This window comes from Budorcas taxicolor, chromosome 24 (genome assembly GCF_023091745.1).
Source record: "Budorcas taxicolor isolate Tak-1 chromosome 24, Takin1.1, whole genome shotgun sequence".
Taxonomy (NCBI): Eukaryota; Metazoa; Chordata; class Mammalia; order Artiodactyla; family Bovidae; genus Budorcas; species Budorcas taxicolor.
Genome location: NC_068933.1, coordinates 6881859 through 6907505, shown reverse-complemented (window position 1 = coordinate 6907505; position 25647 = coordinate 6881859). Strand labels below are relative to the sequence as shown.

Below are 25647 nucleotides of genomic sequence, written 5' to 3'. Positions count from 1 at the left end.
ATGACTTGGCACGCATAGCTGATTTACTTCGTTGTACTGCAGAAACTAACACAGCATTGTAAAGCAACTATACTGACAAAAAGAAAGGAAGAAAGGCAGGCCATCATCCAGTGGATAGTCTCGGATGAAAATCTGTGTTCCAGTGAAGTGTTCTTGAGTTCGTTCGTTCGATTATGTGTTGAGTGGAGTAGTCTCTTCCTTTTCCCCTATTAGGCCAACTAATGCCTCCTACTGGTTTGCTATTTTGGTATGGTAATTATCTGCTGTATCTTTTTTCTATATATTCTAGTATGCTTTAAGCCAACAAAGGGCAATTCACTGATTTCTGGCTCTTATTTATACAGTGTATATTGGCAACAAAAGTATTCCAAGAATATCATTTGCTTTTGAGCTCAAAATGAAGCTTTGTAAAACAAAGGCACTGATATGATGCTGGAAAATTCAGTGGGATTTGGTGGTCATCCTTTGCAACCACAGCAAGTTCCTATGATAAGATAAGGCACAGTTGTCTGATCCAGGTAGGCAGGATCTGTTGAGACTGGAGATCCACCTTCTGTTTTGATGACTTTTCTGCATTAATCTTCTCATTTTTTTATTTACAACATCAAAAATTAAAAAAAAGCTTTGGCTTTTTCCCTTTTCTCCAGAATACATCATGCCCCTCTGGAATTTGTTCTGTATTTTTGCAAGATGTTTCCCATTGGGAGAAAGTAGTTAATACTCAAGACCTTTACATATTATTTCTTACAGCTGTATGGGAATCTACAATTATGTCCAAATAAAAAGTTTACATTTAAAAAGAAACAATTTCTAAACAGTGACAACAGATCACTAAACCAAGTACTGGCTCTTCTGAGCTCAGGGTCCTGTGTGACCCCACGGATGCCCATCCATGAAGTTGGCCCGACTTCCAACTTTTTGAGAGTAGGATCTGCAAAAGCACTGAATAAGTGTGTGTTGAAACAGACTCAATAGTTTTAAGTAGTTTTGTGAGAATCACTCAGCATTTCAGTGGTAGAATTAGGATTACAAACGAAATGATCCAGTCCAGTGGGCCTTCCAAGTCATTGTGTCATGCTCTGGGGGTGGGGAGGGGGGGCTCTGCTCAGTGGAGTTCCAGGTCCAGATTCAGCTCCAGAACTTTCTGTGGCAGGAAATAAAAGAATGTGGAAAGGAAAGACACGTGGAGAAACTATTAATAAACTTCTCATTTGCCAATTCTTCTCTACTTTTAGGTGAAATAATCTTCATGCTTTATATTTTTTTACTTGACTTTCACCTTGGGAATTTTGCATTTGATTTTTGGCACATAAATAATTTTCCTTGAATTCATGGGTGTAGAGAGATTGACCTGTTTACTTTGTAGAGTTAGAGATGGAAAGCTTTCCTACTTGAAGACTGAGATCTATCTATCATCTGTATCTACAGGATGGTATAAAGAATGGGCACATAGTTAATAATTATGATAAACTTTAAATCAAAGACACATTTTGCATCAATTGCTAAGTAATTTGCATTCTTATTAAGTTAGCAAATATTGGAGATTAAGAATGTTCTCTTTTTTTGTATAAAACTATTAACTCATTCTTAACTAAAGTATGACTAAATTGAACTATGATGACAGTTTTAGTCTTTTAAATTAAGTGTGGAGTGTGCATCATAGAAAAGAAACAGCTTAGCATAGAAATATATAGAATTATGTTTATTCTTCTTATGGCCACTTAGCATGTAATGCTTGTGAGTATCAAATACCTAGTCAATGAAAAATAAGTTGATAATGGTATCCGACCTTTCTATTTTACACTGGGAGTTTCTGTGAAGACCAAATTCAATCACACAATGCCTTTAAAATCTATAATCCAATATACATATAATTTTAAATTACAGATTCAAAATTACTTTACATAATTTAATGCTAAATTTCCCTTTGGAGAATCTTTAAATTTAGGAAGTCTTGGAAACATTATCTTAAAAAGGAGTTCTGTACAAAATATTGTTATTACATTAGAGAAACAAAGTTATTTTCCATAATTTTCTCAAATGTTTCATATATGCAAAACCAAAAAGAACTAAATTCATGTTTCAGAAAAACTGAGTAGCAATGACCATGTATGTCTCATATTATAAAATAATATTTTTTTCTGAATAAAAATTTATTTTGGCTGTTTATATATTCATGAGTAACCACACTATGTGTTATAAGACAATATAGATTAACTGGATTTTTTAAAAGCAATAAATTTAATGATAAATATGGAAACTAAAAAACTAATTTGGTATGCAATGTTAGTTTATAGCTTGCATTTTATTTCTACATTTTCCAGCATCAGTGGAGAACCTGCTAGTCTGTATGTAACTATTAAGGATATCAGCTTTTATCTCTGTTCTTAAAAAGCACTAACATTTTTATATGTTCATACATAGTTATAATTTAGCATATATGTGAAAGATTATTTCTTTTCTTGAAAATGTGTCAGATGATTGAATGTGTTGGCAACAAAGCAGTACAGAGGTGTACTGGCCCTTTAATGCTGTTTCTGTTGTCATGGAAATAAGATTTTCAAGTAGGTTTATCTGCAGTGCTTTCCTTTTATGGATTCTCTATCATTTCAAGTTGGTTTCAGGCAAGCATCTTTATCCTTTAAATAAAAACACCAATCTTGACCAACTTTCAATGTTTTCCCCAATAAGATTTCTTAAAAACCTAGGAGTAGGGCAGTGTTAGATTTTCCAGGAGTGTGCATTACATATACACCAGGATTCTCTTTAGAAAAAAAAAAAAAGAAAGAAAACAAAAAAGCAGAATCCAGAGAGGGAGGTTCAAGAGGGAGGAGATATATGTATACCTACTGCTGATTCATGTTGAGGTTTGAGAGAAAACAAGAAAATTCTGTAAAGTAATTATCCTTCAATTAAAATTAAATACAATTTTTAAAAAAAGCAGAATCCAGCTCCTATGTCAAGCGTTTAAAATGAATATCACTCTCATATTATTGTTAGTTGTATAAGTACAGTTTATGTAGGAAAAAAATGAGGAACATGAACAGAACAGTGTCACTGCTATTTATGTTATTTAATGTTATTTATCCAATTCCTACTAGACCTCCATTTTCTTTCATGAGTCAGCAGCCACTTCCCTGGAGAATTCATTACTACAGAGAGATATGTTGGGGTTGAATTTACTCCTAACTAGCTGTGCGATCTTGGCAAGTTATTTCACCTCCCTCTTCCTCAGTTTCTTTATCTTCTATCATATGATGAAATTTGTGCTTCCTCATCACTTAAATGGATTCTCGTCAACCATAGTCTCATGTGCTATTTATGTAGTCATATGTTCCTAAGGAGAAATATGATAGCAGTGCTTTTCCAGGATAAAGGGATCTGAGCAGTGTAATCATGGTGGGCTTTCCTGAGCTCCCAGGGATTGGCAATTTGTCATAAGCACTCAGGTAAACAAGATACAGTTTACAACACCCTCTTCTCAACAGTAGCACGCGAACATGTGGTGGGACCCTGCGGGAGGGCATGCAGACCAGGAGAGACAAGTAAAGCCAAGGAAGAACAGAGAGCCGTAGAAAGTGCTAGAACAGAGGAGAGAGCAGGTGAGTGAGGTCCAGTCAGGGGGCCTCCGATCCAGTTTGGAGGGTTCAGGTACGAAAAGAATTAAACTGACAAGTCATCAGCCAGGTGACCTTCATGCTTCTTATTCTTCCCTCTCTTGGGGCACATGTATGATGCAAAAAAGTCATGAGAGCTTCAACAAACTGTAGGGACATGCCTTGTTTTATTATAGTAATGACGGTCATAGTTCTACTATTTACTGTAATTATTATGTTTTGTGATTCCGGCTCTCGCAGCTCTCGTCACTGTCAGCTTATAAAGAATGTTGGTTTTCTTTTTTTTTTTTCTTTTAAACTCTTGTAAAGGAAAAGTGCACAGGTGAGAGAACGTGATAGCTTAATCCATTCCGATCAGGATTAGAGGTGTAACAGAGCCGCTGCACCCACACACCAGCACGGTGAGTTTACTCCAGCGTTCAGCACGAAGTGCTGGGGAGGGGAAACAACCTGTGAAGGTCGGAGGTGCAGCCCTGCCCTGTGAACACCCCTGCGGGCTGCCTCCCTGAGGGGGGAACTGAGAGTCGGCCCATGTCTCGCTTTTGAAAGCTTTTTGTAATCACCTGAGTGAACAAGCCAAGAATAAAACAAAACTCGCAAAATGCAGCTGAACAGTTCTGTCCCAGGGGACCGGGGAGCCTTGTGTCCTTGCCCCTCGCCCAGGTCGGCGGGCTGGTAGGGAGCCTTGGGGACCTTCTATAGGAGGTTCTTCGCTTTGCCGTGTGAAAGCCAAGCCACCATTTCCCGATGAAAGACCTGACAAGCGTTTGAGTAGATCTTACCACTCCTCTCTCGGTGGAGTCTGCAGAACGTGCCCGGGCGGCTCCAAGCGTCCGCGGGCCTCTGTTGCTGCGGTGCCGGCCCCTCGCCATGATCCGAGGCCGGCGCCGAGCGAGACAAGGCCAGAGGGTCTCAGCGAATCCCGGCTCCTGGGCGCCTCGGGAGCCTCACGTCTCTCTGCCCCTTAGTCTCCTTATTTGTTAAATGGGAAAGTAGTACACTTTCGTTTCTCCACTGGGAACAACGTGAAGCGCAGCAGCATAAATACTTACATGTTTTCATGATCCTGCCTTGACTTATTGCACAAAAGATTTCGGTTGGCTAGGAAGATATAAACATGAGGGACTGAAGATCCCTTTATGAGCTGGATGAGGGATGTGGTAAGCGAAAGTGAAAAAGTCGCTCAGTTGTTGTCTGACTCTTTGGCCAGAACACTGGAGTGAGTTGCCATTTCCTTCTCCAGGGGGTCTTCCCAACCCAGGGATTGAACCCAGGTCTCTTGCATTGCAGGCGGTTTCTTTACCAGCTGAGCTATCAGGTGGCGTGCCTTGATGGCAGCCGTAAAAAGAGTGCTTTGTTTTATGTGCACACATTTCTTTGAAATGGACGGACAGGTGTGGCCCCTGCAGACAGACTGCCTGATTCGACTCTCAACTCTGCCGCTCTGTGCCTCAGTTTTGATATCTACAAGGTGGGAATAATAATGTTACCTATCTCATAGAATTATTATGAAGATTAAATGGGGGAAATACATATCCTATTCGTAGAAGCGCCTGGCACAGCAAAAGGGCCCATCTGAGCATTCATTATTATTATTGCCATGAGCATTGTTGGATTTCATTTGGTCTGTGAACAGTAGAACCACTTTGCAGAGAATAACTGTTGTCTTGAAACAACATAGTAAGATTGTCACCGGCCTAGTCTTTTCTACTTTAGGAAATCTTAAAGTTTTAAAATGAGGTTTTGACAAAATTAAGCCCTTTACTAAGCTTTGGACAGTTTATAGCATGAAAAGTCACATGTTCTCAGTTACTTCAACATGGTTTATGAGCAAGAGGCTAATACCATGCTTCCCACTGTCCCTGATAACAGTTCTGAGACAATTCTGCTTTGTGGTCAGTTGGTTTAGGCAGACCTATGACTTCACTTGGGCAGTCGGACACGACTGAGCGACGTTACTTTCACTTTTCACTTTCATGCATTGGAGAAGGAAATGGCAACCCACTCCAGTGTTCTTGCCTGGAGAATCCCAGGGACGGGGAAGCCTGGTGGGCTGCCGTCTCTGGGGTCGCACTGAGTTGAACACGACTGAAGCGACTTAGCAGCAGCACCAGCAGCATGACCTGGGCAAGTCTAGAATTGACCTAGGGATTACTAAACCAGAGTAGTCCCCCAGTCTATCAGAAGGAATCTACTGACCCCTGAGAAAATCTTTACACACTGTTTTAGGAAGAAAAAAAATTCCTATTTGTAGATAGGATAAAATTGTTTTTGCCAAGTGGATTACCTTATGACTCAAGACAGTAATAGTTCATTTCAAACCTAACACTTCATGACCCAAGGTCTTTCTCTCTTCTTTTCTAAGTAGTTTATGGAAGAGTTAATTAGTTGCACTGATGTCACATTCTAGGAAGGAGGGAGTCTCATGTGTACTGAGTGCCAGCCGCACCTGTGCCAAGATTTGTGCTGAATGCACTGGATCCTGCAAAATCCCCCATGAATAGACTTTCTGTTTCTCAGTTTACAAATGAGAAGCAGAACCATAAAGAGGTCACGGAGGATGTTCAGAACAGGCAGAGCTGCCCTTGGAAACTGACTGCTAAGCCAAGCCCAGCCAGGGCACCGCGCTGACCTCACTGAGCCCAGAGAATGGCCGAAAGCCATCTACGTGAGGAAAAGTAATCCTGCCATTTGTTCCTGAAGCCTGGGGAATGAACAGCTATTTGGTTTGCACCCACTGGAGCCTGCTTCACAGGAGTGGTTTAGTGCTAGAATTAAGAGCTCAGGTTCAGAAACCAGACTGCCTGGTCTCTTTGCCCAGCTCTGCCATTTGCATTGTTCCCTCGGGCAAGTTCTTTCTCTCCCTCTGTTTCCGCATCTATAAAATGGGGATAACATTCGTGCGTGCTTGGGGGGTTATTTTGAAGATTCTTGAGCTAAAGTATGGCCCCAAATGCTAAGAACTGTGACTGGCATATAATAGTCCCTAAATGTTTAGCATTGCTTTTCTGAGTTGTATCAGGTGGACGAATGTGCTATCAACTTGCAATTTCTATATCACTCTAGCGCTAATATTGTTCATACAGCACATTTTACTAACAATGGTTCTATTTATTTTTCAACAATGGTTATAATTACACTATTTCTGTACAGTATTTTGTATTTTTGGAAGAACTTTTTCATCTGCTTTCATCACCTACTAAATGGCTTCAACTGATGAAGGCCTTATCTTATGAAGATGTTGGAGGGATAAAATGAGATGACATACATAAAATATTTAGCACAGTATCTGGCACTTAGTGCAGTCAGAAGACAACAGGGAAAGTGTTAATACGTTCATTTTGTGTTTGAGGAAATTGAGACAGGCCATCCTTGCCCAAAATCATATAGCGGGTAGTGGTACGGTAAGCACAAAGCAAGGGTACCTGACAGAATGCCTGCTATAGAAGTATTGCAATAGATCACTCAGAGAGCTTATTAGTTTTAGACTAAGACGACTCTGCATTTTATTGTTGCATGATTTGATATATTTGGACCTGGGGGGTTATAATATGGCTTCATTAACAAGAATCTCCATAAGCTCTATTTAAAGCTTTTTTTTAATTTTTAAAATCTTTTTTATTTTTTATGTGTTTGTTTTGTCATATTTATTCATTCTGTTTTTTAGGTTCCACATATAAGTGAAGCAATATAGTATTTGTCTTTGTCTGACTTATTTCACTAAACATAATACCCTCTAGGTCCATCCATGTAGTTGCAATGGCAGAATTTCTTTCTTTTCAATGGCTGAGTAACATTCCATTGTGTGTATGTACTACGTCTTTCTTCTCAATCCAATCATCTGATGGTGGAAACTTAGGTTGCTTCAATATCTTGGCTATTGGAAATATTGTTGCCGTGAACACTGGTGTGCAGCTCTATTTTTTGAGACATGAGGAATTTGTCTTTGTTGACTTCCCAAAGGTGTTTTAGATTTCACTGCACAGATTGGACATTTTGCATTCTCTTCTCTCTGGACCATCCAGAGAAGCTGCTTGTGACCACTTGCTTCTAGGACCCAGTTTTGTGTACTATTTCAGTTTTATAGATGTCAGTATCTACCTCCTTTTCATGAATGTAATCGAAGTCAACATAGTGTTGAAACAAATCTTTTAACAACACAGAAATTCTGAATGGCCACCTGAATATTCTATTTAAAAAGCAGGGTTTTTTTTTTACTGGGAACTAGCTATATATGATAGCCTGTGTCTAATTCCTGATCCTGATGCACGACACACACATGTGTGCATACACACAGGAGTGCACACACACCTTTGCATACACACACATGCGCACAGACAGTGGACTCCAGCATTGGGTGACATTTTAGGTTGCTCTAAGCCTCAGGATACAGGTTGTTGGGAAATGGTTTTTGAGATTGTGACTGGCATATGCCACTTTTTCTTTTCAACAATAGCTTTGACTTCAATCTGACTTGAAAATGTTCCACTTAAAAATTTTATGTTGCACCACATCCAAACAATTACAAAAGATACAGTTTCAACAGAAAACATAATATTTATGCCCTTTGCTGATTGCTCAAACCTCCCTTTCATTGTTTTCCTTCCTAACTAATAAATAATAAAATTCTATTGATGACCATTTCATACTAGAGATTTTTAGATTTATTATTACGGCCGTGCATAATGTTCAAGAACCTCATATATTGGGAGCATAAGCTACAGAGCCCCTTTGAACACTCTTTAGTGTATTGTTTAATCGCTGTTTTGTCTGACTCTTTGCAACCCCATGGACTGTAGCCCGTCAGGCCTCTCCGTCCATGGGATTCTCCAGGCAAGAACACTGGAGTGGGCTGCCAGTTTCTCCTCCAGGGGATTTTCCCAGCCCAGGGATTGAACCCATGTCTCTTGCATCCCCTGCATTAGCAGGCGCGTTCTTTATCCTTGAGCCATGAGGGAAACCCCTTTAATGTATTACTCTATTTATTTTCATCATTGCACATATCAGAACCTGATACTGTCTTTTTTATGTGCCTATTTATTTAGCCTTTTCTAGAGTGTAAATAAGGACAGGGAACTAGCATGTGTTTCCACTGCACTTACCCCAGAAGTTAGATTTATATCTGGAGGAAGATAAGCACTCAGTAGATAGCTGATGAGTGAATGAATGAAAAGCCTATGTCTGGGCAACATGCCACTGAATATCCTGTAGTTTAAGATAATGTCTCTTGAAATTTTAAATTCATTTAAAATGTAACTGGTACAATTTATATTGACTATTCTGTGTGGTCTACATAGGTCATACAATAAGAGATGCCTAGCAATGTGGGAGACTTGGGTTCGATCCCTGGATTGGGAAGATCCCCTGGAGGAGGGCATGGCAACCCACTCCAGTATTCTTGCCTGGAGAATCCCATGGACAAAGGAGCCTGGCAAGCTACAGTCCATGGGGTCACAAAGAGTTGGACATGACTGAGTGACTAAGCACAGCACAAAAAAATACTTCTAAATTTATAAAGACATCCTACTCATTTAGCTACAAATGTTAAGACTTTTAAATGAGAGAAACTTTCAAAATATATTTTTTATATCACTTATTTTCTGGAATTGGTTAATAATCACTTCCTTTTGTCTGTGGAGCCATTTAATATAATGAAAACAGTGAACTTTTGAGTGATTTTATATTCAAGTTTTGCTTCTCCATAGCTGTGTAACTTGTAAATTAATTGCTTCCCTCAGTCTAAATCTTATGACCTGTGCAGTAGGAATACCAGTTATTCCCAAGATCACAAATGAACAGAAAGATAAAAATGTGCCTAGCGTACAGTGGCTGCCACACAAGTATTTATTAAATGCTTTTGCAGATGGTATTGGCAGCCATGAAATTAAAAAACTCTTGCTCTTTGAAAGGAAAGCTGTGACAAACCTAGATAGCATACTAAAAAGCAGAGACATCACTTTACCCACAAAGGTCCATATAGTCAAAGCTATGGCCTTCCCAGTAGTTATGTACAGGTGTGAGAATTGAACTGTAAAGAAGTCTGAGTGCTGAAGAGCTGGTGCTTTCCAAGTGTGGTGCTAGAGAAGGCTCTTGAGAGTCCCTTGGGCAGCAAGGAAATCAAGCCAGTCGATCCAAAAGGAATCAACCCTGAATAGTTGTTGGATTCTGAAGCTGAAGCTACAGTGCTTGTGGCCCCTTAATGTGAAGAGCTGACTCATTGGAAAAGACCCTGATACTGGGAAAGATTGAAGGCAAAAGAAGGGGAAGGCTGAGGATGAGGTGGTTAGATAGTATCACCAACTCAATGGACATGAATTTGAGCAAATTCTGGGAGACAGTGGAGGACAGAGAAGTCTGGTGTGCTGCAGTCCATGGGGCTGCAAAAAATCGAACACAACTTAGTCACTGAACAAGCAAGCTGAGTAAGAAGTGTTAAACCTGGCCCCTGGGAAGCCTGTCACTTCAAAGTAGGTCTGTCCTCAGCCTCATTGGATGAAAGAGTACAGAGAAACCACGTGCAACTTCCGGCTTCTGCTCTCAGTGACAGGCAGGAGAAATATATATTGAAGTAGCATTTGTATTGAAATGTTAAAAATGGAAAAAATGTATGACACTTGGCAAATACACGTTGTTGACAAAAGATATTGAAATTCAGGCATTGGAATGGAGGGAGGAAAGACATCAGTTTTTCCTTAATATCTGCAATATCAGATCCTAAAAATAGATTTGCATTTATCTTGGACATCTGCAGTGGGGTGCTGGGGATGACTGGAGCACCCTGCAGAAAACCTAAAGAATAGTCACAAATGGATGGATTGTGTGTGGCTGTTGCACGACCAGATTGGAACCAAGGGGTGCTCTCCAGGGTTCATTTAACCTGTGCACATGGAAAGAAGGAACTTTTAGGATGTAAATTTCTTGTGGTGCTTGAAAGCTTGAATGTATCCATCTTCCTTATATATCACATTGCCGTGGTATGTTATCCAAATAGACCCTACGTCGTTGCCAGTAAAGCTCTTGGGAGAATGTTTTCTGGTTGTTTCTGGTGCATGAAGGACTTAGCTGATAGGGCTTCCCTGATAGCTCAGCTGGTGAAGAATCTGCCTGCAGTGCAGGAGACCCTGGTTCAATTCCTGGATCGGGAAGATCCGTGGGAGAAGGGATAGGCTACTCACTCTTGGCTCAGCTGGTAAAGAATCCGTCTGCAATGTGGGAGACCTGGGTTCGATCCCTGAGTAGGGAAGATCCCCTGGGGAAGGGAAAGGCTACCCACTCCAGATTTCTGGCCTAGAGAATCCCATGGACTATATAGGGCATGGAGTTGCAAAGAGTTGGACATGACTGAGCAACTTTCACTTCTACGCTTCTAATTCACAGAGAGTAGATCATGATCAAAGGTGTCTTGCTCAAGACTAAGAAACCCCTAAGTATCTTAAATGTACAACTCACTAAAAAGGAACAATGCATAAAATCACTCACCCCTCTTAGACGTAGGAAAGGAAGTGTCTTTCATCCTGATTTGCCTGTTGGGACAAGCCTGTTGTGCCCTGCCTAAGTCTTGAATTCAGATATATTGACAAGCGACATTTTGAAGAGAAGTTGTCAGTCTGTGCATAGCTTCTTTTTCTGAGATAAGAAGAATGTTTAGATTACCCGAGATGCTCTCCAGAAATGTAAGAGTAGACGCCAGTATATTTTTTTCAGCCATGAAAGGACTTGCAGTCTAATGTATAACCAAAAAGACCAGAGTGCTCATTATAAAGCTGAGAAGACTTGAATCTGATTTTTCCTCATCATATCTTTATGCACCATGTTGTGTAATCAGCTTTCGCAAAGGATTTTTCCTATCATCTGTGTCTGCAGGAACATTCAGAGCAAGATTTAAAACCAGTATTTCAAAACTCAGAACTTCTGATGAGCTTTGCAAGCTTTATGTTAGCCTCTCTGTCTTCCTTGTTCTCTTTCTCTCTCACACACACACACATTCCCATTTTATTCTTTATTTTTAAGGGTTTGTCATTTGCAATATCCAGTGTGATGTGTAAGGTTGGGCTTAGCTGAGATTTCCAAATTGCTGACCTTTGATTCAAATGAATGGAGCAAAAAATTCATCTTTCAGCTAAGGTATAATTTATGTCTGTTGTGATTAGTGTTAACATGAAGACTTCACTCGAAAATGAAGAAATGGTAACATAACATGTCTTATGACTGTGGTAACCATGTACTGAATGATTTATCTTCTTGTGAGAGTGAATGTAAGATTGGAAAGACTGAAATTCAAATCCCAGTTCCTTAATTCACAACCTGTGTCACCCAGAGAAAGTTACTAACTTTGAGGATCTCAACTTTGGTTTACAATAAATACTTATAATTGATTTTTCCTACTTTGAACGGATTAATTTAGTCTAGATAGTGTTCCTCTTGCATTTTTCTATCTGTCTTTATACCAATCAGTGTTTGTAACAAGCACTTGGTAAGGGAGACATGGCACACAACTACTTATTTTCCACTTGCCATTTTGTTTTACAGTTTCATTTATGAAATATGTGTATCATTCTGCCATTAACTCCGATCCATGGCATTTCAATTGTACATGTGTATCACGTTTTCTTCATCCATTCACCCATTGGTGGGCACTCAGGTGTTTTACATACCTTGGCTACTGTAAATAATGACAGGATGAATGTAGGGGAGTATGTTTGTTTTTGAGTTAGTGTTTTCATGTTCTTCAGATAAATACCCAGAAGTGAAAGTGCTTGGATCATTGTTGTTGTTCAGTCACTTAGTTGTGTCCGACTCTTGTGGACCCCACAGACTGCAGCACGCCAGGCTTCCCTGTCCTTCACTGTCTCTCAGAGTCTGCTCAAACTCATGTCCATTGAGTTGATGATGCCATCCAACCATCTCATCCTCTGTCACCCAATCTTCCCCAGCATCGGGGTCTTTTCCAATGAGTTGGCTCTTTGAATCAGGTGACCAAAGTATTGGAGATTCAGCTCTTTCCAATGAATATTCGGGGTTAATTTTCTTCAGGATTGACTGGTTTGATCTCCTTGTAAGGAATCCAAGAGATTCTAAGGAATCTTCTCCAGCACCAATTTGAAAGCATCAGTTATTTGGTCTCAGCCTTCTTTACGGTCCAACTCTCACATCCATACATGACTACTGGAAAAACCATAGCTTTGACTATGCAGACCTTCGTCGGCAAAGTCCTGTCTCTGCTTTTCAATACGCTGTCTAGGTGTCACAGCTTTCCTTCCAAGGAGCAAGTGTCTTAAGTTCGTGGCTGCAGTCACCATCCACAGGGATTTTGGAGCCCAAGAAAATAAAGTATGTCACTGTTTCCACTTTTCCCCCTTCTGTTTGCCATAAAGTGATGGGATTGGATGCCAGGATCTTATTTCTTTGAATGTTAAGTTTTAAGTCAGCTTTTTCACTCTCCTCTTTCACCCTCATCAAAAAGCTCAATAGTTCCTCTTCACTTTCTGCCATTAGAGTGGTATCATCTGCATTTCTGAGGTTGTTGATATTTCTCCTACCCATCTCGATTCCAGCTTGTGATTCATCCAGCCTGGCATTTCACATGAGGTTCTCTGCATATAACTTCATATGCAGTTCATAAGCATCATATGGTAGCTCTATTCATAATTTTTGAGGAATATTCTTACTGTTTTCCATAGTGGCTATACCAATTTACATTCTTACCAACAGTGTGTAGGAGTTCCCTTTTCTTCACATCCTTCTCAACCCTTGCTATTTCTTGCGTTTTTGATAATAACCAGTCTGACAGGTGTGAGGTGATATCTCATTGAGGTTTTGATTTGCATTTCCCTGATGGTTAGGAATGTTGAGCATCTTGTTATGTGCCTGTTGGCCATCTGTATGTGTTCTTTAGAAAAACATCAATCCAGCTCCTCTGAAAATTGGTTTTTCTTTTGTTATTGTTGCTGAGTTATGAGTTTTATACATATTTTGGATATTAACTTCTTATCTGATGTATTATTTGCAAAGTATCTTCTCACAACAGGTTTAGATTTAGTGAGCAATTGTGTCTTCTAGTTTACATGGGAAAAAGTCATATATTTCACAAATATTTCTTCGGCAATATTTGAAAAGGAAATCATATTTAACATTTAGTACCATATTTTTAAACTCCCATTGATGAAATATTATATGGATATTAGGATTGACTGGTACTACTGAAAATAGAGTGTGGCAAACATACTGTGATGTGATGGAAAGCATGTTAGATGAGATGTCTCATCATCTCAACTTGTAGGTCTTAAATACAACATAGGGATTTTCCTGGTTGTCCAGTGGTTAAGACTTCATGTTCCCAATGCCAAAGGCATGGGTTTCCATCCCTGGCTAGGGAACTAAGATCTCACATGCTGTGCAATGTGTTTGAAATGGTTTTAAAAAATGGCATTTAAAAATTAAATAAAAAAACAATCTAGAAAACAGAGAATTGCCAATTCTTAGGGTTCATGGAAGTATATTTTCAAATTCATAAGGTTAATACAATAATGACAACTATGTTTCTTTTTCTTTTTGAAACAGTTTTGAATTACTTGGTTGTTCAAAAGATTTGGTTTAAATGAAAACAAGACTTTAAAAATTATTCTAAACACACCAATCAGCCCCAGAAACTCACCTCCCCTCAAACAGGGGGAGAAGGAATTAAGGTGTTTAATGGGTCAGAGTTTCCCTTTTGGAAAGTGAAAAAGTTTTGGAGATGGATGCTGATGGTGGTTGTACAACAGCATGAATATACTTAACGCCACGGAACTGTCCACCTAAATAGGGTTAAAATGGTGCATTTTATATCTATTTTACTACATTAAAAAAATTAATCTGCACTCTCCAAGAAGTGATTGCCATAAGGAAGCTGTGTGCATGCTTGTTTCTCCTCCTAAGAGGCTTTTTTAGCCTGGATTAGAGATGCTTCTTTGTATATTTGAAAAATTGGCATAAATTGCTAATGTCTTCTTTTAAAGATTTGTGCATGAAAAAGTCTGCTTCAGACAAAAAAGTTGATCATTATAGGAATTTGTTGCTCTGTTGCAAAGTTTCCAGAAGGGAAATAAGTTACAGTAACTTTTCCATCTACCTTTGCCCAGTGAAGATTTCTTGCAGTTTTCTTTTTGTCTCCCTTCCACATCTTCCCCTTGGTTCACATGGTGAAACTGTGGACTGAGTCTGACTTGTGAAGCTGCCAAAGACACTCACGAGGGGATAAAGCTGCCCGTGGTTCAGAGCGTTAGACAAGGAACTGCTGACATGGAATCTCAGACTAACTTGGTTGTTTCCTGGTCCAGTCCCTGGGTCTCCCTGAGTCTCAGTTTTTTCCAACATAAAATGGGGAGAAAACAGCACTTTGCCTCTTTGTTTTGCAAATGGGCTAATGCATGTGCTGTGTGTCATTTGGATTGGAAAGTGCTCTGAAGATTTCAAGTGACATTATTCTTTCTACTGCTGTTACTGTTAATGATTTGTTTTGCTGATGATTCCTGTGGTATTAAATGAATAGAGAATATTAATGAGAAGTGATGCTTCATTCTGTTTTGACTGTATGCCAGGTTATGTCAGCCTGGGGGCAAGTGGAAGCAGGGATGCTGCTCTGGTTCGCCTCTTTGATTTCCCTTCTGATTTCCTTCTTCAGTCCGTGCCCTGAGCCAGCAGCTCTCTCATGAACCCTTGAATACAAATGGAAACCTATTCGGAGGAGATGAGTTTTTGATTTATTCAAATGATATTTACCTTTGGGTTAAAATTATTTGACTAGAGAAAATAAATAGCGAATGATCGTAGAAGTGAGAAGGCTAAACATTCTTTTAGGAGAAATAATGAGAAATAAAGTGAAATGTTGTATGAGAATTGCTTTTCTTCTCAAGAGTGGCGTTTGTCATGGTTTCGAGGGTGGTATGGAACATGTTACTGACCCACTTGAAATAATGGATGTTAAATATGTGCTGTAATATGAGAAACATATACTGTGGGTGGTTAGGAGGCAAATTATTTTTCATGAAAGGTAAGGAATTAGTTGTGTGTGTGCACATATGTGTGCGTCTCTGTGTGCTTGCTTGTTAAAAGATGGAGACGGAGACAAGGCTTCTTCCTCCCTTTATCTTCTGGGAAGGTTTATGCCCCCTAGAAAGGGGTACTGTTTATTTTCTTCCTCTACTTTTTGTGAAGTATTGAGACTGGTGGATCATGCCCTATCACTCACTAGACTGAAGTACAAATGCTAATTTATTGCCAGACTGCAGCACTGTGATTTGCATTCCAAATCAGACTGCAGAATCCCATTATAAATTGCTTATCCTGTCGTTCCTTATCTAGAATTTGCTCCTTCTGCTTCCCCAATGACGACCCTCTGAAGCAATTCCCTGTCAAGAGATTCCCATTTCAAATCAGTTTTTGTGGGCGAAAATCGTCACGATAGATTACAAAGTCATCCATCAGTTTCTTTCTACAGACATTTCAGTTTCTCTCCCTTCCCTTTAAGAGTCTCGTGGCTCTGAAGTGAAATAATGACTTAAACATATCTTTCAGGCTTAAAGGTTTATACTCCTTCTTTTGAAAACCATACTTCTCTATCTGTTTAAATCTGAGAGCTGTGAGCTTGCAAGTCCTCTCTCCATCATAACCTCTTAGAGATAAACCCTGAGATGGTATAATTGCATCCTGTCTTGGCACTTTTAAATCAAATTAACCAGATACTTGGGGAGGAGAGAAGAGGAAAACGCAGTTTCACAAGGTATCTGACTGGGTGAGGAGCAAGCTTGCAGCATAAAGAACCCACGGGGAGCTGGGCTTTCCCACTCTAGTGGCAGAGAGGGGGAATTGTGGGTTGGTGGTCTGCTTCCTGTTAGGAGGACACCCCTCCATCTGTTCCCAGCTCAGCCTGCTTCCCATTTAAAGCCCAGATTTCAATACAAACCTCAATTTCTTTTCCCCATTTGAAATGCAAAGCAAGCCTTTCGAGTCCTAGAGTCTCTGCCACTGGGATTCAGACCAAATTTCCCCCCAAAATTCTCAGGCTCTTTGCTGTGAATACCTGCTTACAGTGGTACACAATGGGCAGCTTTGAGAAGAAAAATTGATAATCTTCACGGAAGAGTAATTTGAATGAAATTGCACTTGACAGCCTGTCTCCAAGCAAACAAGAGGCGCGAGGGAGCCTGAGCTAAGCTCCGAGGACTTACCCAAGCCACTGCTGGGGGAGCTTCCCAAGAGAAAAAAAAAAGAAATCACTTGCTTTTCCTCCATCTAATTGAGCTTTTGATTAATTCCGTGTACCAGATTCTACTGAAGAAAGGTAGCCATGGAAGAGAATATGGAAGAGGGGCAGACACAAAAAGGTACTGTGCTCGAAAGGGTTTATTTGTAACGAAGGCATTATTTTGCAGTTTCCTTGTTTGCTTTAGACACTTGCCAGGAAGGCTAATGAATGTTTCTCTCTTGGAAGGCATTTCTTTTTATTTCCCCTTTAGCCTGTTCCCCACTTGCAGTCATGTCTGGCGTGAACGTTGTCACTATTTGCAAATCTTGCAGATATAAGTGCCCCGATGCAGAGTCGAATGTTAGTGATGAGGGCATTGCGGTGTTGGTGCAAGCTGTCCCTTAGACCTGTCTTTGTTAATCTTCATTTATTTCATGTTTTCACGGTTGTCGAGCTGGGTCAAGGGATTCCTGGTGTGAGCCACAAATGCAATATTGGGAGCGAGATGTAGTTAAAAATCTGGCGATGTGACCGTCGTCACGACCTTTGAATGGGCATCTGATAGAACAAAGACAGAGAGGGTATTTATTTTCATTGGTGCACCTTCGTAAAAAAAAGAATCTGTTTTTTCTCTGCATGGACACAGTTGAGTTTTAATAAAGATGGAGCAAAGGTGCATAAATTTTCAGAGCATACGCTGATGTTAAGGTTTTCATTTCTATAGAGTTGATTGTCACCAACTTCTGCATAATAATTGTCGAGGATATCGTCAGATGCATTTTCTAAGCCTGTTAGGTATATCTGGCTGTTTAAGTTAAAGTGAAATTGTCAGTTTTTTTGAGGTTGAAATGGCCAAATATCAGCAATTTTAAATGATTCCAACACTCTAGCATTTGTGGGTCTCAAGGGTAGCTTTGGAGTGAACTGTGGCTTTTACCCCAGGATTGGCAGCGTTTTCTCCCCTGTCTCTTCAAGGCTTATGTAATGTTATAGCAAATACTCTTGTGTTCTTAGGATGCAAACAGTAACACAGGTAAAACTACTTAAAGGTTATATTTAAGAGCAGTATGGAAAAGATTCAGCTATCAAATTTGATTTCGAATGTACACAAATGCATTATTTTAGTTTATATGATAAAATAGAATGGAAATACAGTGTTTTGTCTTTTTCATTATTTTGAAGCTTTCAGCTTTGCTGGTTTTTTTTTTACACACACATACATGTACTCACATATGTATAACCAGAGACATTCCATAAATAAAGGTTTTATAGAAGCAATAGAGAAAGGCAATAAACCAGTACCCAAATTTTAGACACTAGCACACTTGATAATGATACTCTGTAACAGAAACACAATAATCTACATAGATATCATATGATATGTTTTTAAATAAAAAAATAACATCCGCAACTACCTTTACTATGTGAACTAATAGCATAAGTATTCATCAGTGATATGAAATGGCAAATTTTCCTGGTAATTTTCATCCTTAAAAGGCTTCTCAATTGATTAACTTATTTTAGCAATAAAATGCCTCATGTGAATACCTTGTTATAGCACATGAGAAGATTGCTTCTTGGCCAGTCATTCTATTTAAGGAAATAGAAGTTTATCATTTTAAATAGAGAAATGATATTCATTACACTAAATGAAACCTTGAGATAAATCATGGATTGTGGTAACAGGTTGAGTATGTCTGAGCATGTTTGAGCATGCCTTGGTGGATGTAGGAACCAAGAGAAATGATGTAATTAGTTGTGATGTTTTTTTTCTCCAGTAACACCACTGAAAATCATTCCTTCATTGCGGTCGGGGTAGTGGTGATGTGACGAGCACCTGCTGCTGTCTCAGTGGGTTCTTTTTACCAGAGGTGTGCATGTTTTGTTTAGGAACAGCAGTGGAAAACAATAAAATTAAACGTCGTATAGTGATCTATAAGTATACTGAGATACACAAGTGAGATATCTGTGGTTAAGCTTTGTTTTTCCTCTTACTGAAGAAAGAGAGGTTTAATTTTCTTCATTCCTGGTCTTCCATTCCTTTCAGTTATGCTTATGACACCTTTCCTATCTAAGTTTGTTGTTAGACTGTTATATTTGAATATAAATGTTCTTTCTACTTGTGTAGGAGCAGGAGGCAATGTGATGAAATCCAAGTTGGATTTCCTTGACAAGCAGATAAAAATCTTTAGAGATTTTTCAAGAGTTCAGGTAGACAGATTTAATGATCCATCCACTTAAATGATGGCAACACTTTACAGTAACTGTTATCCTATTTCCCATAGATTGGATTTTTTAAATAATAATTCAGATATCAGAGAATTCTCTTGGATTTGAAAGAAGCTTTTCTGTCCTTTCTTAACTATTTAAATCTGTTCTTTCCTGTTACGTACTTAAAGGACTTACATTCATGTCAATGTTTAGTCATGTCGTCTTCCAAATTAAACTTCCTTGTGAAGTGGAAGTTGATGGTTTCGTAAACATGTTTGAAAAAAAAAATAGAGTTGATACTTAAGGACTTAAAAAGATCTTCCATAAGAAAGGTATTTGTCTTCGAAATGAGACCTCCCTTTTCCACTTACTCTATAAAAGACACTGAAAACAATCCTAGGACATTTGCACTGATTTAACTCTATGTGTTCAATTCGGGAGGAGAACAGTAATAAGGGGGTGACTTCACCAGCTGTTCTGCTCAGTGAGTCCCTGTCTTGGTGTGAAACTGAAATGTGGGTCATTAATCTATTGCTCCATCCATGTCTGCCAGCCTCCCAAAGGTGAGTGTCTTATTGTGCTGAGAGTGAGTCTACTGTTTTAAGTAAATATTAATATGTTTTTTGTAAAACATGCCCTGTAAATGAAATCAGTTATTTTATCTCAAGTTCAATCAAAGCAACAGTGTTCTGGTATCAGAGGGGAAAAAAAAAGACAAGAAAGAAAACAAAAGAGGCGTCTTTGAACTTGGCCCTTACATGCACCCATCATAAGCCCAGCATCACTGTCAGCAAACATCAAGATACATGGTCACCAGGTCTAGCAACAAGGGCTTCAGTTACCATGGACAGTTGAACAAAGTGCATGAAGACCTGTGTTTTTCTTTTTACAGAGATTTAAAAGGTATACGTTTATAACTTGTAGATATTTAACTATGTCTGGAACATTTTGTCCAGTCTTCTGGTAAGAGAAGTAAATGATTTGAGGGTGTCTGATCGTTAGTGTGTTAGTGAGAATGTGTGTTTCTATGGCCCACCAAGTGACTAACCATGGCTTTGTCGATAACCTCAGTGAACACATTATGAATTAGGAGAGGTCACAGAGAATGTCAGGGCTTCCCAGGTGGCGCTCGTGGTAAAGAACCCATCTGCCAATGCAGGAGACATAAGAGATGAGAGTTTGATCCCTGGGTCAGGAAGATCCCCTGGAGGAGGGTATGGCCACCCACTCCAGTGTTCTTGCCTGGAGAACCTCACTGATAGGAGAGCCTGGAGGGCTACCATCCATAGGGTCTCAGAGTCAGACACAACTGAAGTACTTATCACGCACACACAGAGGTCGTCACTGCTGAATCAATGATTAGAACAAGTGAGTGGTTATATAGAGATAAAAACAAAGGAGCAATGAACAGGAAGAGCAAGCAAGTTGAAATCTTCATAAATTGGCAGGACTGTTCCAAACAGCCAAAACCTGATTGATTTCCTTTTGGAACAGGAACATCATATGAAACAAAGCCTTGAAATTACATGTACCAGAAATGTTTGATCAGCCCAGCCTCAGTGTTATTTACCATGTTTTTCTAGCATAATTAACCAGCAGCATATTAATACCTATCAACTTCTCTGGTTGAACAGAGTCCACCACTGACTTCCTCTGAGAATCAATCCTTGGTGACCCTGAAAGACTGGGTCACTTGAGGACACAGAAGATCAAACTCGGTGGGAACAGCCCGGCTTCCTTATCTCAACAACCCATCATGTGGCCACTGCTTAATGATCCTCATTCATCCTTGGCCCAGCACCGCTAACATACGGCATCAGCATCTCCTTAACTTACTAAAACCAGCAGGAGTATTTCAGTGAAAGGACAGTGCACAGATCTTTTTTTTTTTTTTCAGTGTAGTTGTAATGTCTGTCTCATAATTAACAACACTGTACAATTATATTTGACGTAATCATACACTTTACATGGACATGTATACACACATATCCCCATTAAAGGATACATATCAGAAAAGCACGTATACTATATTTATGGGCTGATACAATCTTCAAAACTTAAAAAAAATTTTACTGTGGTAAAAGTCACGTAATACCTAAAACATACTGTTTAATCATATTTAGCTGTACTTTGCAGTGGCACTAAGTACATTATTATTGTGCAGCTCTCACCATCATCCATCTTCCAAATTTTTAACTTTCCTAAACTGAAACTCTGTACCGATTAGACACTAAGTCACCATTCCCCTTCCCTACTGCTTACCCGCTGGCATCTACCAGTGTCCTTCCTAACTCTATGAATTTAACTATTCTAGAGCTTCCCTAATAGCTCAGTTGGTAAAGAATTTGCCTGCAATGCAGGAGACCCTGGTTCAATTCCTGGGCTGGGAAGATCCCCTGGAGAAGGGAAAGGCTACCCACTCCAGTATTCTTGGGCTTCCCTTATGGCTCAGCTGGTAAAGAATCCATCTGCAATGCCAAGGTCTGGCTTCGATCTGTGGATTGGAAAGATCCCCTGGAGAAGGGAAAGGCTACCCATTCCAGTATTCTGGCCTGGAGAATTCCACGGACTCTATAGTCCATGGGGTCGCAGAGAGTTGGACACGACTGGACGACGCTCACTTTCACTTCACTTTCAGGTACCTCCTACCTAGAGTCAAACAGTATTTGTCTGCAGCTACTGGATCAGAACTTTTCTTGACTAGGGTTATTTCTGCCTTGCCAGATGATGTTGGGGCCGAACACTTCCTTAGACAGACATGGAGAAGAGACACCACCGTAATAAATGGGAAGAGAGTCGGCTTCAGCTCTGATACTAGATGATATTGGTCAACTTAAATTACCCTGCGATTTCAGTGCCAGACGGTGGCCTAGGGACTTTAGCATAGATTACCTCATTGACTTGTCACCATGACCTTTGTTGGTACTAATACTGAGAAAACTAAAAATCAAATAGGTTAATTAACTGGACCAAAGTCTCAGAGTAGCATGTGGAAAGAGCTGGGATTCGATACAGTCAGACAGAGGAGGCCAGGATCTAACTTTCAAATACACCCCGCATCGCATTAGATGCCAACGTGGCCTGCCTGCACACCCCCTTCTTAGTGATTCCACTTAAGAGGCACCCAATGCTGCACTGGCCAGCCAAGCGCAGCAATCACGGCTGTTCCCTATCACCAGCGCTGGCTTTTTTTGCCCAGATGTGAAACAGCTTCACCAAGGGCGTCTAGTCCCCAGGTGAGCCAGCAACATATGACCTAGAAGTTTTGACTCCAGAAAGAGGGCCTGGGTCAATGAGTCTCCTCTCCTGAGATCAGGAGATGATTCTCAGTGTGTGCAGAGTCTCTTTATCCCTCCATGTGTCTGTGCACTGACTGTGCTGCCCAGCCCCCAGCTAATCTGAGTGAATTTCTGTTGGCCATCAAAGGACCTCTAAATAAAATAGATGTCTAGATCCTTTTAGGAATCTGATATAGAGGGACTTAATGTTAAGAACTGTTTCCCAAGTTTAACCTGCTAAGTGGCAAACGAACCAAACGTACACTCATTGTGTACTTAATCATCAACTTGCCACTACTATCGAACACATCCTGGGTAATTGTGAGTTTTTCCCTCATCATTTTATTTTTATAATTTGATTAATTCAGTTCAGTTCAGTTGCTCAGTCGTGTCCGACTCTTTGCGACCCCATGAATCGCAGCATGCCAGGCCTCCCTGTCCATCACCATCTCCCAGAGTTCGCTCAGACTCACGTCCATCGAGTTGGTGGTGCCATCCAGCCACTTCATCCTCTGTCATACCCTTCTCCTCCTGCCCCCAATCCCTCCCAGCATCAGAGTCTTTTCCAATGAGTCAACTCTTTGCATGAGGTGACCAAAGTACTGGAGTTTCAGCTTTAGCATCATTCCTTCCAAAGAAATCCCAGGAATGATCTCCTCTAGAATGGACTGGTTGGATCTCCTTGCAGTCCAAGGGACTCTCAAGAGTCTTCTCCAACACCACAGTTTAAAAGTATCAATTCTTTGGCATTCAGCTTTCTTCACAGTCCCAACTCTCACATCCATACATGACCACTGGAAAAACCGTAGCCTTGACTAGATGGACCTTTGTTGGCAAAGTAATGTCTCTGCTTTTGAATATGCTATCTAGGTTGGTCATAACTTTCCTTCCAAGGAGTAAGCATCTTTTAATTTCATGGCTGCAATCACCATCTGCAGTGATTTTGGAGCCCAGAAAAATAAAGTCTGACACTGTTTCCACTGTTTCCCCCTCTATTTCCCATGAAGTGATGGGACCAGATGCCATGACCTTAGTTTTCTGAATGTTGAGCTTTAAGCCAAACTTTTCACTCTCCTCTTTCACTTTCATCAAGAGGCTCTCTTTAGTTCCTTTTCATTTCTGCCATGAGGGTGGTGTCATCTGCATATCTGAGTTTATTGATATTTCTCCCGGCAATCTTGATTCCAGCTTGTGCTTCTTTCAGCCCAGCGTTTCTCATGATGTACTCTGCATAGAAGTTAAATAAGCAGGGTGACAATAGACAGCCTTGACATACTCCTTTTCCTATTTGGAACCAGTCTGTTGTTCCATGTCCAGTTCTAAGTGTTGCTTCCTGACCTGCATACAGATTTCTCAAGAGGCAGGTCAGGTGGTCTGGTATTCCCATCTCTTTCAGAATTTTCCACAGTTTATTGTGATCCACACAGTCAAAGGCTTTGGCATAGTCAGTAAAGCAGAAATAGATATTTTTCTGGAACTCTCTTGCTTTTTCCATGATCCAGCGGATGTTGACAATTTGATTAGTTCACCCTAAAACTTACCAAGTAAACATTGGTAGTAAAATATTTTTAGAACCATTGCAAGAGAAATTAAAGAAGCAGCATGAGTCAAAAATGTCTGCTTTATTTAAAGAATTGGAATCTTCAATGGTTTGACATTGAAATCCACAGACCTGAGGCTAGGAAAATAACATCAAAAAGCTTTTAACAGTCACAGACATGGAGGAATTAATTAGCCCCCTTTTGCTTTTGGATGTCAGCTCCTTGTAGAGCCTTGAAAAATGGAGTTTGCCTTGCATAGTACCAAGTGGACAAAATTCTCAACAAGCATCATCAGATGCCATCTCTACCTTTGGACAAAAGCTAGAAGAAGTTTAGAGATTTAGATTTTATAAAGAACATAAGAAAACTGTGTCCTGTGATTTGACAGCTGTGCTTTACTAGTGTTTGCTGCACTTTCAGAAATTGACTTCATGTTGTGGTTATCAAATGCCTGTCAGGGGGCAAAATTATGTATATATCTCATAAAATTTAGTAAATATTCCCAGAACTTATGCATTGCCCTGGTTATTGTGACTTCTGTAGTTTAGATTTAATGTTTTAGAATAGAATGTAAATAGAATTGTCATCTTCTATTTCCACTGATTCTGCGGCTAATTATGTTTTTTCTAACTGTGGTGCTACCTGTCTTTGAGACCCACGTGCTCGGTAATACAAGCAACACCATCACGTTAGGACAGAGGATATATGTCAGTTTTTCACCATATCATTCAGTTCAGTTCAGTTTATTCACGCAGTTGCGTCCTACTCTTTGTGACCCCATGAACCGCAGCACCCCAGGCCTCCCTGTCCATCACCAACTCCCAGAGTTTACACAAATGCATGTCCACTGAGTCAGTGATGCCATCCAACCATCTCATCCTCTGTTGTCCCCTTCTCCTCCTGCCCTCAATCTTTGCCAGCATCAGGGTCTTTTTAAATGAGTCAGCTCTTCGCATCAGGGGGCCACAGTATTGAGTTTCAGCTTCAACAACAGTCCTTCCAATGAATATTCAGGACTGATCTCCTTTAGGATGGACTGGTTGGATCTCCTTTCAATCCAAGGGACTCTCAAGAGTCTTCTTCTACACCACAGTTCAAAAGCACCAATTGTTCAGCACTCAGCTTTCTTTATAGTCCAACCATATCATTAGAATGAGCGTATTCATCTTTTAAAATGGGGGGAAAAGTTAGTCACTCAATCATGTCCGACTTGTTGCAATCCCATGAACTGTAGCCTGCCAGGTTCGTCTGTCCACGGAATACTCCAGGCAAGAATACTGGAGTGGGTTGCCAATTCCTTCTCCAGGGGATCCTCCCTACCCAGGGGTTGAACCCCGGGTCTCCTGCATTGTAGGCAGATTCTTTACCATTTGAGCCACCAGGGAAGACCTCACTTTAAAATGAAAGTGCTTAATATAGTTATGTCTTTAACTAATTGAACTGAAACTTGATCTTAAACATTTAAGGAAACTGAGAACAATATGGTGGACTGAGACATGGGTATGGTATGCTGATGCAGAATATAGGTAGAGTGATGACTTCAAAATGGTTTTTAGAGGGAGCTTCCCTGGTGGTCCAGCAGTTAAGACTTCACCTTCCAATGCAGGGGATGCAGGTTCAATCCCTGGTCAGGAAGCTAAGATCCCATATGCCTCATGGCCAAAAAATTAGAACATAAGCAATATTTTAATATTCAATAAAGACTTTTAAAATGTTCACATCAAAAAAAAAATCTTAACATTTGTTTCTTAGAAATTAATTATTCTTGAATCTCA

The 25647-nt window shown here is 40.0% G+C and overlaps 1 protein-coding gene across 1 annotated transcript in view; it reads left to right on the top strand.

Annotated features, from left to right (window-relative positions):
* The window catches only part of GPM6A (glycoprotein M6A), a 247145-nt gene that overhangs the window by 97154 nt on the left and 124344 nt on the right, over positions 1-25647 (top strand). The gene's annotated exons all lie outside the window — the stretch shown is intronic.